At 45.1% G+C, this 17,413-nt stretch overlaps 1 protein-coding gene across 1 annotated transcript in view; it reads left to right on the forward strand.

The window, feature by feature from the left end:
* NLGN1 (neuroligin 1) overlaps positions 1-17,413 on the forward strand; it is a 643,369-nt gene that overhangs the window by 116,715 nt on the left and 509,241 nt on the right. The window lies entirely within an intron of this gene.

Genomic DNA, 17,413 nt, shown 5'->3' on the forward strand with positions numbered 1-17,413 from the left:
AAACATGGTGCAAATGGTGTGTGTGTGTGGAACCACATCAGTTACATATCATTTGCAGACTGAAACCAAGAACAGTAGCAGATACCAGTCGTACTTGCTGAATTGATTTCTGTTCCGGACATGGGACAAATAAGCATTAACAATTTCTGCTCCTGTTTCAGTTTCACTTGGAAGTCTCCAATACCCCTACTGCTGAGCTAGATGAACCCATGCTCTGATTCAGGATAAGGAGCTCCCTATGTCCCCAAATCGCAGGTGGCGCTGTGGGTTAAACCACAGAGCCTAGGACTTGCCAATCAGAAGGTCGGCGGTTCGAATCCCCATGACGGGGTGAGCTCCCGTTGCTCGGTCCCTGCTCCTGCCAACCTAGCAGTTCAAAAGCACGTCAAAGTGCAAGTAGATAAATAGGTACCGCTCCGGCGGGAAGGTAAACGGCGTTTCCGTCTGCTGCTCTGGTTTGCCAGAAGCGGCTTAGTCATGCTGGCCACATGACCCGGGAGTCAATAAAGCGAGATGAGCGCCGCAACCCCAGAATTGGCCACAACTGGACCTAATGGTCAGGGGTCCTTTACCTTTACCTTATGTCCCTGAATGAGAATTTGATCCACATATTCTGGTGCTCTCTATGCTGGCTGCCAGCAATTCACTCAAGTCTCATGCAGAGGGGTGTTTTCCAGCCCTGTGGCGATGCCAGGTAATCCTTGTTCAAGAAGAATACATTGAGTTAATGCACAAACACTACTACTAGGACTAGGACTAATACTACTGTCTCCTACATTCTGCTCTCACGACTAAAACTCATGCTGAAGATGCGATTGTCTGGCTCCTCCCCTTTTTATATGTGCCTCTGCTGTTGTCCCAATTTCTCATCAATGAGTCATTTCCTCTCTTAGGATGTAAAGAGCCTGATTAATTATCTTAAACAGTAATTTATGATTAAAAGGCACATTGTGTGCTCTTCCACCTACCATAAATTATGTAAAATGTGCATCAGGACCCGACAATTTTCCTATTCTTTATTAATAGGGCTGTCTAGGAGCAGAATTAATGATACTTTTCACCAAACACACACACATAATTTTGGAGGAGTTGGGATCTAAATCTTTTTTTAAAAAATCCACCATTTTGTATGTGAGCCCAGCCCAATGAGGGCTAAGTTTCCTTACTGAGGTTGCTTTCCCTATCCAATCTTTTTTTTAATAACTTTTTTATTCAAAATTGAAACAAAACATATTATCCAGAAACATATCATCCTTATTCCGCCCCATTTTTCCACTGCATGCCTTTTCTATAAAAACATGTTTTTTATAGTACCCTTCAGCAAAAGTTCCCATGGTGGTTCATAATAATAACAATAAATAGTAATAATAAAATGAACATCCTACAATTAACATTTGACGATGCCAGGAAAAATATGAACATCATAGAAACAAGAAAATAACGGGAAATGCATCAATAAAAGGAGAGAAATGGCAAGAGTAAAAATAACTATCCATTAAAAGCTTTGAGAGAATGAAATTGTGTTCACCTGGTGCTGAATAGCTAGCAAAGTGTGGATATCAGCTGAGGGTTTCTTTGTGGGGGTGGGAGAGATTGCACAGCTGTGGCTCTCAGATATAGGCCTCTGCCAGAGGTTTAAATAATATATTGAAAGTTTTTTTAAAAATTAAAAAGTATATATGATAATGAATAGTTACCCTTCGGGATATGCATGAAATGGAAGCAAGGTCCATTTCAGCTGACTGAACTACCAAGTAAATATGGTTATGCCTGAAGGGTAAGGAGGCACCTAATACTCTCTACCAGATGGTACATTGAAGATGTTGCTCATCTTGATTGTTACTAGAGCTACATAATAATAAATTATTATTGTCATTATTATTATACACACACACACACACACACACACACACCACCCATCTGGTTTCCCTAGCCACTCTGGGCGGCTTCCAACAAAGTATTAAAATACAGTGGTCTGTTAAACATTAAAAGCTTCCCTAAACAGGGCTGCCTTCCGATGCCTTCTAAAAGTCTGGTAGTTGTTCTTCTCTTTGACATCTGGTGGGAGGGCGTTCCACAGGGCGGGTGACACTACCAAGAAGGCCCTCTGCCTGGTTCCCTGTAACCTCACTTCTCGCAGTGAGGGAACCGCCAGAAGACCCTTGGCGCTGGACCAATATGCTGTAGCTGGGGCTGAATTCACAATTTTGGCATTAGTTTTTGATGCTAATCTTTTGGTTGGTTGGGACAAGGATACTTTCCCCTTTCATTGATGGCTGTGGATGACCGCTTTTCAGCATTACAGTTTTGATTGATTTGATTTGTCACTTGCTGTAATTTTTGTATAGCAAAAAAAACAGCAACACACCTGTAGGTCACTTTGACACTCTTTTTCGTTTAGGAAAGCAGCAAATGAGAAAACAGATAAAAAGTGTTTTTCTTTGGGGAGGGGGGGAGCGTTTCAGCATTCTAGCCCCCTTCTACCCTCCTCTCCCATTTTGCAGACTCCTCTTTTCCCAACCATGCGCTCCAATACAAAATGGAGATACAACACAGCAGGAGGTTTGCTGTTTCTTGTGGTGGCAATGAAGGCGGGCAGGCAGGGAGGTGTGCTGCTGCTTCACCTCCTAATAGTGAATTTCCACCAGAGGTGAATTTAGGGTAGCACAACTGGATTCCCCGCACTGGGCGCCGAGCTGACATGGCATCGCAACTATGAAGTAGTGCGTGTCCAGAATGGAAGAAGAAGAAGAAGAGCTTGGATTTGATATCCCGCTTTATCACTACCCAAAGGAGTCTCAAAGCGGCTAACGTTCTCCTTGCCCTTCCTCCCCCACAACAAACACTCTGTGAGGTGAGTGGGGCTGAGAGACTTCAAAGAAGTGTGACTGGCCCACGGTCACCCAGCAGCTGCATGTGGAAGAGCGGAGACGCGAACCCGGTTCACCAGATTACGAGTCTACCGCTCTTAACCACTACACCACAGGCAAGAGGTGCGTGAGGGGGGGAGTGTTTCCAGATTTTGGCATTGCACAGGGCACAGCAGAAATTTGAAAAACAGAAGTCTGCCCCTGTTCCCACTCCCAAGAAACTGTTGCAATGTTTGTGGCACATCCATTCGTTGATCCAGGCCAGGATTCCACAATGCCCTGAGCTAACTGTGGTCCTGGGGGACCACAGGACTTGCAGTAGGCAAGGGGAAAGGGAGAATCCTAGTCCACAGGCAGCTGAAAAAAATGTAAGGAACTTTAAAATAAACCTGTTAATCCAATAAGCATATTCTGAGTTCTTACTTTTAAGTGTCCTAGGCCTTTGCACCCAGCAGCTCCTTAGAGAATATTCAGCAACATGCTCCTTTCAGATGTTAATAGAGTGGATAATTTGAACTGGCCATTCTGCTGTCCTTCAGCTCTTTTTCTGCCTGCCTGCTTAAGTGATTCTGCTTTTATAACAGGAGGGGAGGCAGGAAGAGGAGCTGGTTGGCCTGGAAAACAGGGGAGTTCAAACTGTTGGCCAAAGTAGGGAAATTGTTGCATGTGTTAATCTTCCTGGAGGTATGTGCATTGTTCTGTGTTAACAGCCATTGTCGGGTACAGGTAGATTTTGGCTCATTTTTTAACTGCATTTTTCCAAAGCAGCTGTGCTGAAAGGATGACCGGGCTTTTGTGTAACATCCCTTATTGCACAAGCCAAGGACTTTGCCTGTTGAATGAATGCGAGCCGTGAAAATTAGTATCCTTATAGACGTTGCTCCACAGCCAAAGCTACTTTTCTAAGGATTTGCCGATTCAGATGCAAGGTATCTGTCACGCCTTTTCTGGAAGTGGGAACCAATTTAACCACAGATATACATTATAAAAGCATTCCTGCTGGTTTCATTGTTAAGGCTTCTGCGGCAGGCTGATTGTCGGGGGCGAGGGAAATGACTGCTTGAAAAGTGCCCCTTATAGATGCAGTAATATGGCCATATTAGACGTGGAACAATATGGTTCCACAGGGCTGGCCGCCGAGCGAATTACATCCTTCCATGTTGCTTTAGAACCACACAGCTGACTTCCAGCTTCTTCTGCACAAAAGAAGAAGTTGCAAACGCTACAAACTTTGCTCGGTTTAATAAGATGACTGGTGAGCTACTTCATTTGTATGGATACAGGGGGAGAAAGAATTATCGTTGGCATGCCAGTATATATAGCAAAATTCTGATGACCACATCTCTTAGGAAGTTAGGAAGCTGCAGTATTGAAACATCCAACATTGTATTATCTACACCAGGGTTTCCCTAGCTTGGATCTCCATCAGTTTTTGGACTACAGTTCCCATCAGCCCTGACCACTGGTCTTGCTAGCTAGGGATGATGCAAGGTGGTCTGAAATATACCCGGAGTCAAGTGTGGATTTCATGCTCTTTATTCAGCTCATAGTAGTGAGGAATGAAAGTTCCCCCAAAATATCTGCTTTATATACATTATTTACACAATGGGCCGCATGTGATTGGCTAATTCTGGGATTCTCCTGTGGGCCAATCAGGTTGTGGATTCACTTCCACCTGGAGCTGGATTGGGTGGCTCCTGCGGACCAGTCATACTGCTGCATTGTTCTAGGACCAATCAGGCTGATGCATTCTGAATCCTATTGTTCTAGGACCAATCAGACTGCTGCCTTTTGGATCCTATTCAACTCAGTACATAACATAGTCCAAAACCAGCTGGAGGCCCAAGTTTGGGAAATGCTTTTCTACACTGACAAAAAGCAGCTGAAAGATAGAACTTTCCCCCAGCCCTGCTTAGAGATGCTGGAGATTTTGTAAAACATGTACTCTACCACTGAGCCACAAACCAGTGGTGGTCAGTGGGGAAGGTTGGCAGTGCTTACCTGTCTTCCCATCACTGGTGTCTCTAAGGTTGACCAGGAGAGGGTGAGGCAGCAGCAAGGTTGGTGCAGTGCACACACACTGGCAGAGCCATTCTGTTGCTCCTGGCATTGCATTTGCACCATGCCAACCTCCCTGAAGTATGTGTGTGTGTCACTGGGTACCAGAGGACAACTTCAAGGGCACCATTTCACCCATGGGTTCCATGTTAGCAACTCCTGAGGCACAATTGCTACTAAGCTGCCCTACAAACTTAAGAGACAAGGATGCAAATTTTATATAACAACGCTGGACCATTTGTTCAGCTTCACTCATTCTGGAATATACCCACGATGGCAGGCAAGCTTATGAGAGAGGGTCAATAGGTTCCTCACTGAAGACCAACAGATTCCAATCAAGGCAGAGAGATTGGAAGTGAAACCAGGTTCCTCCTGCCAAGTCAGATTAGACAGACATTTTAAAATGGGTATGTGAGCTATTTTCTCAGTGCAGAGAGGGTGAGGGCCAAATGGTTTGCATAAGCTTAAACTCGCCCAACAAGTGAAGACTGTGAAATGCTCTCTCCTTGGCAGGAAGAGCAACAAAGTGGGAATGATTGAAATGATAAAATAGAATCATAGGTGCAATCAACATCTCTTTCTGTGCAATGTTCACATTTAAAAAAAAAATGCAATCTGAATTATTAACTATGTGGTATACATTCCAGCAGCATTTACCACCCTGCCCAAATATTTTCATATGATGCCTTTTGCCAGTCAATAGTGATGATATTAAAATGGGTTTAAGGGTCATGGCTGCTTACTGTCAGGTGTGTGTGCAGGAGCCAGGCCCTGTGATCAGGACTGGGGCCTTCCTAAGTTTGTTCTGAAGAGGCAAGGTGTGGCTGCACAGGTGAGGCCGATTGGTAACTCACAGCACCTGGTGGCTAGAGCTGGGAAGGGATATAAGGTCAGCATTTTCCCTTCAGCTCTTTGCCACAGCAACACATTCCCTGCCTTGCTGTGTTTGGTTCCTTGACTCCTTGCTCCTCAGACCCCTGCCTTCATGACTCCTTCCTTCTTGACCCTCGGACCCTTGGCTTCTTGACTCCCAGCTCTCTGACCCTTGGACTCTTGGCTTCCCGACTCCTGGCTTCTGGACTCTTGTTTCTGCTCCCACCCCGCCATCTTGCCCCCAGTCCCGACGTCCTCAGCTGGGACTTCGATCACCCATGAACTGGACCATGACCTTCTAAAGGGACCCTGGGAAATGAGAACTTGCAGAGAACTGGTGGGAGAACTTGCAGAGAACTTGGTTAGGACTACTTTGCAACTTTGCAGGATTCTTGGTACATCCAGGAAGGAAACTATGCCAGTTATTCCAAGTTAGAGTCATAATGCAGACATAATGGATGGCTTTGAAAGTGGATTGGACAAGTTAGTGGAGGATTAGGCTTTCAGTGGCTACTTGTGACAATGACTGGGGATCGCAAGTGAAGAGAGTGTTGCTGTGCTTCTGCCCTGCTTGTAGGCTTCCCATGGGCATATGGTTGGCCGCTTTGGAAACACGAGTCTGGACTATGATGGACCTTTGGTCTGATCCAGCTGAGCCCTTCGTAGGTCATTATGTTCTTATTCTGCCTGTGACTGTAAAATGTGGCTGGTAAGAAAATATAGCAAAGTGTATTTACATAATACGTCTGTGGAAGTGAAGAGGCTAAGAAGAGATGAAGGGTTTGTTATGCAACAACTCGTGAACTTTTGAATATGTTTCAGTCCTTCTAAATAAAGTACCAGGCAGACTATTCTATCCAACATAACAGATTGGGTACTACCAAAATGCCCACTAAAGTGTGGAAATGTGTGTTCATTTTTAAACTTGCTTACCTTGGAGTAAGCCACTGATTTAAAGTAGTAGACCTACAGAAGGCAGGTCTACTACTTGTATAGAATGTATAGAATTGCATCCTCAGTGACCACTGACTTGGACTCCCGATTCTTTGCTCTGAGGTCTGCTGAAGCATGGAGGTCTTCACACTTTCAGTTTTGTTGGTTGATATGTGTATACATAGGTCTGATATTAGGCTGGGGATTTGTACGATAGTGGCTAAGGTCACAGAACCACCAATGTCTCGGGATGCTTGATGAATTCATTCTTTGGGAATTCCATTATAAACCCACCCGATCCTACCTTCTGGACAGACCTGTGTGTAATTCTCCACCAGATTTCGCACTTCCTATTTCAGCTCGGAAAAAAGCATTGAAATTGATTATGCACCAAAAATAACATAATCTCACATATTACCCCCCTTTCCCGGCTATTCTCTATCAATGAATGAGAGAAGTGGGGTATATTGGAGTTAAACCTGCCCCTCCCAAATCCAGATTCTGATATGAGAGGCAATTGTTGTCCCATTTCAACTGTGCACCAGAATGAAGCCTATTCCCCGCTTCCTGTTTTCCAATAGAACTTTGGAACTATGGTAATCAAAGCAACTGTCCTGTATCAGACCCATGTATTCAAAGGCATATCTATTCTTAAATCTGTTATTTGGTTGTGTTTGAGGACTCATCTGCACCATATGTTTAAAGCAGTCTCGTACCACTTTAAACAGTCATGGCTCCCCCCCCCCCCAAAAAAATCCTGGGAACCATAGTATGTTAAGGATTCTTCTGGGAATTGTTGAAAGGCTGCCCTGTTCCCCTCATGTAGCAGCAGTTCCCAGAGAGGTTTAAAAATCAATTTCTCTTCCTAAAGAGCTCTAAGAATGGCAGCTGTGAGAGGAGCTCTGCACCCTTAATGAAGTATAGTTCCCAGGATTCTTTGGGAGAAACCATGACTTTTTAAAGTGGTATGGTTCTGCTTTAAATGTATAGTGCAGCTGCAAACTCAGTGATAGAATCTTGAAAACTTAAAGGAACAATATCTTGTATGTGGAATGCTGCTGTCTGAACTATACGTTACTAGATAATGGGACTTCTTACAGCACCCTCTCTATGGAACTCCCAGCCTACAATGGTTTATTTCAGATGCTGGTTGAAACCATGCCTGTTTTTCATGGCTTTTGCGTCTCTGTAAGAATTTCAGCCAACTGTCTGGTTTGTTTTCTATATTCACAATTCACATGGTTGTGTGGTCTGTTTCTTCTTTTTCTGCACTAGTCCCCCCCCCCCCCGAATCTCTATTATATTGGTGGGTTCTAATTGTATTTAATTGTAATTATATTGGTGGGTTTTAATTGTCAGCGGTTCGAATCCCCACAACGGGGTGAGCTCCCATTGCTCGGTCCCAGCTCCTGCCAACCTAGCAGTTTGAAAGCATGTCAAAGTGCAAGTAGATAAATAGGTACTGCTCCGGCGGGAAGGTAAACGGTGTTTCTGTGCACTGCTCTGGTTTCACCAGAAGCGGCTTAGTCATGCTGGCCACATGACCCGGAAGCTGTACGCCGGCTCCCTCGGCCAATAAAGCGAGATTAGCGCCGCAACCCCAGAGTCAGCCACGACTGGACCTAATGGTCAGGGGTCCCCTTTAACCCTAATTGTATTTGTTAACCGGGCATTTTATGGGATTGTAACATTCTGTTGTGTAAAACTGCTCTGAGATCTTTGTAAATGCAGAGTGGCATAAAAATAAGCAAAGTGAACATCTGTGTGTGGCTCCGATTGTGCATAACTTTAGTGGTGCATCTGCGTAAGTGAGGAAGACATGGAGGGATGGTGCCTAAGCATGTTTTGCATTCAGCTATTATAAATAATGTTTGGCCAATAGAACAAAGATTAAAACTGCATGCTGTTGCAATGTTCACCACATTGTACAGACTCATTTCCCTGTATAGTGCAGTGTCGGTCAGTAACCATGGGACATACCCAGGTCTTCTGGAATATTTGGAACTACAGCATAAAAACCCTACCTGACAATTAATACAAGCCAAGTGCTAAGCAGCTTATTGATGTTGCATAGCTGACTCTTCCTGTAAAAATCATCTCCGCTTCCAAGGCAATTTATTACTCAGACATGTGATATTTACACATCTTTCGAATTCCAAGAATCAAAAAGGCTTTCCAAAATTAAACTTCAGTACATGCCCTCCTTGGGGGTTTTTAGTGTGTGTGTGTGTTTTAAAGTTAACTCCAAGCCTTACTGAGACTATATACTAAGATGGTTACCTGAAATGCCCCCCTGACACAAATCAGGATAGACCCATTGTCACCAGAACATAAGATAGGAAGCCATGGCAGCAGCTCTTCAGAGATTCAGACATTCCTAGTCCTACATGGAGATGGCATGGATTGAACCAGTGATGCTCAACCAATGAGCCACTCCCCCTCCCCAATGGAAGAACTAGAAAAGTTGCAAAAAAGGGAGCAAGCAAAATTACTAAGTACCGGTACTTGGGGGGGCGGGGAGGGCTTCCATACAAAAAAAGATTAAAAGATTAAAATTGTCGGGGCTTTTTATTGTGGAAAACAAAGATAACCTGCGGTAGACACGTCTAATCAGAAGCAAATCTCACAGAGTTCAATGGGATCCCATTCCAAGGGTGTACAGGATTGGTGCCTAAGGGGCAACAGGAAGTTGACAATGTTGTGAATGATGTAGTGAAAGTGGGCAGGAAGGCATTTGTATCCCTTGTGTGTAGCACTCAAATTAGGCGATGGTGTTTGCGTGTTACCCAACATCTGTTGAAGGTGCAGAATGGAGCAGCATGGCAGATGGGGGCAGCAAATGGTACGTCTGGCTCATACAAGCCTATGCCTCCTTCTTGCATTTTTTTTTTTTTGGCTGGTAGAAGATGTTCTGTAAGCCCATTTTTTACAAGTTTAGAATGAAGTGGTTGAGTGTAGAGAGTTGTCTGCAGTGTTAGTTCTACTTGGAGTACACCCATTGACATGAATGAGTATGCCTAACTTAGATCCATTAATTTCACTGGGTCTGCTCTGAATACAACTAACATTGGATCCAACCCAGAGTTCTTGAGATGTACTCCCATCAAGCTGCAAGTGTGGGGAGATGGTTGCATTTTTGAATATGCCCAACCATAAACTCCCTGCATTTAACGAAACTAGAACTCCAGGGAGAGAGGTTCCATTTATAGCCCTCTCTCTGATGTATAAAGGGACGCGGGTGGCGCTGTGGGTTAAACCACAGAGCCTAGGGCTTGCCGATCAGAAGGTTGGTGGTTCGAATCCCCGCAACGGGGTGAGCTCCCGTTGCTCAGTCCTTGCTCCTGCCCACCTAGCAGCTCGAAAGCACATCAAAGTGCAAGTAGATAAATAGGTACCGCTCCAGCGGGAAGGTAAACGGCGTTTCCGTACGCTGCTGTGGTTTGCCAGAAAGCGGCTTAGTCATGCTGGCCACATGACCCGGAAGTCAATAAAGCGAGATGAGCGCCGCAACCCCAGAGTTGGCCACGACTGGACCTAATGGTCAGGGGTCCTTTACCTTTAGCTGATGTATAACTTGCGACACACAGGCCACTTTTTACATGGGAGAGCCATTAAAAAACAGGACCCTCAGCTTTTAGTTTGAAGTTTTGAAGCCTTGCATTCTACCATCTTGATGTGCATTATGTGCAGAGTGGCACTCACTTGCCTTAGATTCAGGACAAACGAACGGAAACAGCTTGCATGACTCTGAATTATGACTGAGCTGCAAGATGTGTTGAGGACCACCAGCTTAGTGGGCTTTTAACATCTTAAGACAAATTCAAAGCCACAGGCTATTAACCATGGCAGCTAAATGGAACTGCCATGTAAACAGTAGCAAGACAGCAGATGGTGGGTGAGCAGCAAAACCAGAGTACTTTGCATCCCACGCTACTTGTGAGTTTCCTAAGATGTTGGACCAGATGCCACATGGCCTCTTCCAGGTAATAAGATTGATTGTCCCTGCATGAGAGCTTACAATTTTAAGGACATGATAGAAAAGGAAAGAGGGTTGAGAAGGAGGAGCTGGGTAGGGGGAGAAGCAAACTCAGGCACTAGTTCTCACTTCCAAAGTTCTTATAAGTGTGGTGGCAGGAAGATCGCTTGCAACAGCTTCTTCATCTTCAGCAAGTGGATGATGTCCCCCTTGCCATGTTGTTCTTCCCGGGAGACAGAGTGGAACAGTCTTCCTATAACTCTTAAAACCAGATGAAAGAAACCCAGTAGGATGATTAAACTTTTTACTTCTAGCGTGTTCTTTATGGAAGAATGCACTGGACTTAAAATTGTTTGTTTATTGGCCACTGTGTTATTTCTTGGATTATGGAGCAAAGCTAGAAACTGTTGTAAGCTAGCAAGAAATATTTTATTGCCTATGATTACAAGAGACCTCTGTTATGATTAATCTTGTGGTTTGTGCCTCCGCACCCCCTTTTTGTGGCTGGCCACACCCCTTCACTCTTCCTTGTGCCTTGCAGTTTAGCCTTGTGCTCACAGTCACAGCACGTTCGGACATCTCTTGCAACCATGAGCACTAGAAAGCTAGTTTAAATTGAATTAAGAGGTGGCTCTCGGGCACTGCACAAGAGCCAGGCTGCATGAGCAAGACACTGTCTCAGAGGGAGGTTCCCCGCAGCTATTAAAAATATTGTGCATGTGCTTAACATGAAAGCTATTTCCAGGTGAGGAAATCAATTTGCAATTTACAGAGAGACAAATCTACTTCTGAGTCTCCAAGCTGTTTGTGCACTTCCATTGTCTGTTCCTGAAAACACCTTTGTGACCTCCCCTCCATTGCCTGGTAAACAGTATTGAGATCAACAAATGGAACCCAGTTAATCTTGTCATGGTCTGATTATTACCAGCTTGTGGTGACACAAAGGCAGGGTTTTCCACTTGTGGCACCAGTGTTGTGGAATGTCCTCCCTGCTGATATCAGAGAGAGGCTCCTCTGTGTTGGTGTTCTGCCAACTTTCAGAGATGCACCCTTTTACACTGACATTTTGTTTAGCTCTTGACCTGGGCCTCCTGTATTAATTACTGTGTGTTTCAATGGGATTGTTTTCTTTCATATTTTAATTATGAGTGTTTATATCTTTGTGCTTAGGATTGTTTTATTGTCTATTTTAGTAATGGAATTTCATATTTTAAGGTTTGGGCCACTGGATTTCAATGTTTTGACATTAAGCAGTTTATAGATTAATAAATAATAACACAGTTTCCATTGCGAAGTCAAATGGACTGGATGTGTGCGTGTGTGTGTGTGTGGTGGGTGTTCATGTATCCTTATTTGTTTTTTTAAAATATTTTTTATTAAATATTTACTTAGTTTACAAAAGTATGTGCATTGCGTATTTTTTTCAGGTTGTGTTTTCTACAGATCAGTAACATTTGTTGTGAGGTGTATCTTTATTTCTGCAAATGGTTCATTAACTTTACAAGGTTATTTGCACAAACCAGTTTGGTACTGCATCTTTAACGGAAACATACTAAATTTAAAATACATGCAGGGCACTGCGATTCCAATATCTCAGGGAAGCTAGACAAACTTTGCACAGAATTATGTTGTCATTGCTGCAAACATTAATCTGTACTGGCCTGCCACAGAATCTTAAGAGCAAAAAGGGTTTTTATCAAATTTCCTGGCACCTTTAGACCTTGCCTAGGGCTCTGCACACACTGGACTTGCCGATGCATTCAGAATGCTTGGCTGAATGTTGAAGTCGAGACAGTTTGGTCAAAAAGTCTGCATCGTAATGTGAGCATGATTTGTGGCCGGCGTCCCCCATTTACACAAACTCACTCCTAGAATAGCTACTTTTAACCACATTTATTGACTGCGTGGTGTAGACGACTTTGAAAATAGATGAGTTCATGGAGGATAGCTCTGTCAACAGCTGTTAGCCAAAACGGTGAAATGGAGCCTCTCTTTTCAGACGCAGTATCTCTCTGCATAGGGACGTGGGTGGCGATGTGGTCTAAACCACAGATCCTAGGACTTGCCGATCAGAAGGTCGGCGGTTCGAATCCCTGCGACGGGGTGAGCTCCTGTTGCTCGGTCCCTGCTCCTGCCCACCTAGCAGTTCGAAACCACATCACAGTGCAAGTAGATAAATAGGTACCGCTCTGGCGGGAAGGTAAACGGCATTTCTGTGCACTGCTCTGGTTCACCAGAAGTGGCTTAGTCATGCTGGCCACATGACACAGAAGCTGTACACTGGCTCCCTCGGCCAATAAAGCGAGATGAGCGCCGCAACCCCAGAGTCGTCCGTGACTGGACCCAATGGTCAGGGGTTCCTTTACCTTTATATCTCTGCATACCAGGTGCTAGGAGCAAATCAGTGAGGATTGTTGCCGTCATGGACACCTGGAGGGTCCATTGCTGGGAGGAGTTTGTTGATCAAGTGGTTCCTTGGTCTGATCCAATGGGGCAGTTTTGTTGTTATCCCTGAGGTTCATTTCACCACATTCTTAGGCTGCATGCGCACTATACGCTTAAAGCACATGACTTTCCCCCAAAAGAATCATGGGAACTGTAGTTCATCCCTCACAGAGCTGCAGTCCCCAGTCTCCTTGGCAAACTAAAGTTCCCAGGAATCTTTGCGGTAAGTCATGTGCTTTAAATGCATGGTGCATGTGCAGCGTAAGAGTGTCTCTTTTGCATGCGGGATGGCCCAAGATACTTGGCTGCCTGAGGCAAAGGACAAAGGCAGCACCATCACCCCAAGGCCGACCCGATTGGCAGCTGAATTTTACTTTGGCACTGGCAACGGGACCCGAAGGCAACAGGGTAGTTTAGTGAGTGCAAAGCAGACGATGCTGTATTTACAGCTCAGCATCCCAAAACCTTGCAACTGCTCCTCATAAGTGCAGGCTGGTGCTCATGAGGACTGGGAGAGTGGAAGGCAAGAAGCCCAACAATAGGCGGAGCCACAGCTAATGATAGGCGGAGCCAGCTAATCCCTGCCCTCCTCCCTGTTGAGTTCTACAAAGGCAACACTTAGGCTAAGGAGGAGGAGGCTGACAGCCAGTGCTGCCCCCTAGGGTGGTTGTAGGTAAGGAGATAGGCCAGGATGGGGCAACTGCATGGAGACTGATCTTGGTGGGTCGGTGCCTCGCTCACTCTTCCTCCTCATGCTTGCAGCATCTGCTACTTGGGATTGTCACCTGACTCTGCTAGTGCGGTAAGGGATTATGCGAACCCTGTTAGGATGTTGGAGGCAAAGCTCTGTGAGGAAGAGATGGAGAATTCCTTGCTCTTTCTCCCCCACTTTTTCCTTTTTGGCCAGCTTCCTACATTTACCCATCCTCAGGGCAAGCAGAAATTAGCAGCTGGGGGATGGGGTTCCTTTTGTTGTTGGAATTTTGCAGTTACTGATAGCTTCCATTTGACCATTGTTATGGATTGCTTTGAAATCAGTTCTGCTCCAGGTAAAGTTATTTTAAGCCTCTCCCCCCACCTGTCCTTTATTTTGACTAACCTGTCCCGTATTTTGCCCAACCCAAAGTGGCAAAATCTAGTGGTAGGGCCAGCCTGCCCCTCCCCCACCTTCCTGCCGATGGTATATTAACACCTTACAAATACCCGAAGGGGCTTAGACCATTGGTCTACCTTGCTAAGTATTGTCTATGCCAGGCATAGGCAAACTCCAGGTGTTTGGGACTACAATTCCCACCATCCCTAGCTAACAGGAACAGTAGTCAGGGATGATGGGAATTGTAGTCTCAAACATCTGGAGGGTCGGAGTTTGCCTATGCCTGGTCTATACTGGCTAGTCGCAGCTCACCAGGATTTTAGACAGATGTCTCTTATCAGCCTTTCCTGGGCTGATATCATGGAATGGAACCTTGGGCCCTTCTGTTTCTTGGGTACTGAGTTATGGCTAGCCTCTTCCCCAGTGAGAAGGGCACTCCTATCCTCATTTATCTGGGCATGGGCCCCACTGAATTAAGTGGGACTTACTACTGAGTAGACCCGCATACCATGGTGCCACAAGATTACTTTAATTGTTTACTGTATCTAATCACAGAATTGTAGAGTTGGACAAAAGCAACAAACTACTTTTTAAAAGCAAAAACCTCTGACTTGCTGTTTTGAACCAGAGGGCATGAACATATAGTTCAATGCAAAAAACAACAACACCAAAACCAAAAATCCTGTCATGAAATACTTTGTATGCAATATAATAGGATTTATTTCATACATATTAAAATATAGCATTCATGTTTGCATAATTACATGCCTAGTGATTATAGGGAGAACACTTCTCCCTGTCTGTTTCTTGGAGAAAATAACCCAGTGTTCTTTCAGGCTGGTCCTATCGGTCCTTCTCACAGTGAACCCAGTGAGTGCTGGCAGGATTGTAGGCAGGTTGGGCCACGGAAGGCACTGCCATGGTCACTGTTTTTGGGGGGTGGAATTTGATTGCATAACAGCAATTAAAATGAATTTGGCATACTTGTGTAACAAGCCCACTTCCCAAAAGAAACTACCTTCCATTGACTTTTTGAAATCAGGAAAGTGACGGGGAGATGCACCAGAAAGTGTGGGGCAACGATTGCTTGACACAACATCACGTAACTTCCCTGCAAACTAATTGGAATGAATGTTAACAGCAGATGTGGCATATAACCTCCCTGCAAACTTTGTGCAAGCAAACCGCGATAAGTGCTGAATAAGCAGCTCACCTGGAAGCGACCTGAGAGAACGTGTCTGTGTACTTGGAAGAGATCTTGAGGGTTGCAGAAGTAAGGACAACAGCAAAACTTTAAAATGTCTCTCGAGGCCAACCTGACCCCAGGAAACAGCCCCATAAGAACTGAGCATGTTTCATGAAGATCAAATATAGAAGGGGATGGTTAGGGATGGACAGAAGACATGGGTAACAGCTCCCTGGGGCCCTTGGTGCCTGAGCACCCACAAAATTCCCCATGAAGGGGCCGGGCACCCACAAATTTTGGCGCCAAGGCCATGCATGCTGCATGGCACCCATGGCCCTGTGCATCCACAGTTGCCTACCTTGCAGAAGAGGAATGGTACCTGTGTGCTTCACAACTGAAACAATACATATGATAATCTAATCCACTTGTTGTCAACTGGGCAGATCTAAGATGGGTTGCAATAGCAGTGCTACCATATGCATAAATGCTGACAGATTAAGAAATGGGTCTCTAGATGATGTTTGGGTTCCAGATCTAAAAACATTGAAGACTGCTGGTCAAAGGGAAAGTCCTTACCTTGGTTTAATGTGGAATGTGACCTCCTTGTGCCGCCTTTAATACCCTCTCATCTTCTCCAGCTATGGCTGCCTCCTCCCACTTTCTCCTCCCTAAATACAGAGATACCCCAGACAATTGATGTAGCTCTCTTAAGTCTGTTAGTTAGAGAGGCTTAAGTTGTGTGTATGAGCTTGAAGCTGGGAGCAAGAAGCAGCCTGGGCAGTTGAGAGACAGAGCTTTTCCTGATTTCTGCTAGGATCCAAAGCGTGGGGTCCCCATGCTATGGAGACAGCATGACCTCCTTGGGGCATTGATGCTGTGAGCCTCTCCATCGTAGGCTCGGGTTGTATATATGTGTAAATAAACCATATATCATAAAGACACCACTGTCTCTGCTGTCCCTCATTCAGAGGAAAGCAAACCCCGGGGAAGCACCTGAAATCTCACACCAGTCTGAGATTAGGAGCCAAATCCTAGGGGCCAAGGTCCCTTTGCCCCCCAATAAAATATTTGAGGGGGCTGGGCCCCTCCAAAGTTGATGGGCATTGCCATTCAAAGGGTATGCATGCACCATGTCATGTGATCAGTCACGTGGGGCAGGCCTTGCCTTCCGCCCCCAATAGTTTATTCAAGCTGGCACCCCTGGGTGGCGTGTGACAATATAGAATATTTAACTGCATTTTGAGGAGGACGTCATCATGTGGACATTGAGTTAAACTTGCTTGCATGAGCAGCACCGAGCTTCCCATAAACTGTTGGGCTACCCAAGTTTCACCCGCCACCCGTAATGCATTGCAACATTTTGCGATTGTACTAACACATGTTAGTTGCCGTCTGTGGATTGTTCCATCCTGTCTGATAGATTCAACAGACTTGAATTGGTAGAGTTTTCCTTTCTCTGCCTTCAGGGGTGTTACATCTCTTCACACTCTGCTTTGCAAAAAACAACCACCCCACACACAAAAACTTCAGGGGTGGTGCGGGTGGCAATAGCATGCCACGGACAAGGCTATGGTGAACCTTCAGCCTTGTGCTGAACGTACAAAACTGCTTCTTCCTAGCAGGTTTGCAGCCTTTGAATTCGCCTCTTCGGCACAGCATTGCAATATTCTTAGCTGCAGATTCACAGAGAGGCAAGAGTGCATTTCTCCTCCTTCCCCGGTGCTAATAAAGTTTATCCTTCTATTCGGAGGCATGGTTAATTAACAAGGCAGAATGGCCGTTTTACAGAGACTCCTCTAGCAGATGACTGCCGCGAAAAAAAAAAAAAGAAGAAAAGAAGAAAGCAAGCGAGGGGGGGGGGAGAAGAAAAAGGGGGGGAGTGGGATGGCTTGTTGTTCGGCTCTTGGCCACTAGGGGTACCTTTGTACCATTTTTCATCTAGCAGCAATTTGGAGTTGAAACCTATAATAGGGGAAAAA

The sequence above is a fragment of the Podarcis erhardii genome, assembly GCF_964252035.2.
Source record: "Podarcis erhardii genome assembly, chromosome: 5".
Lineage (NCBI taxonomy): Eukaryota > Metazoa > Chordata > Lepidosauria > Squamata > Lacertidae > Podarcis > Podarcis erhardii.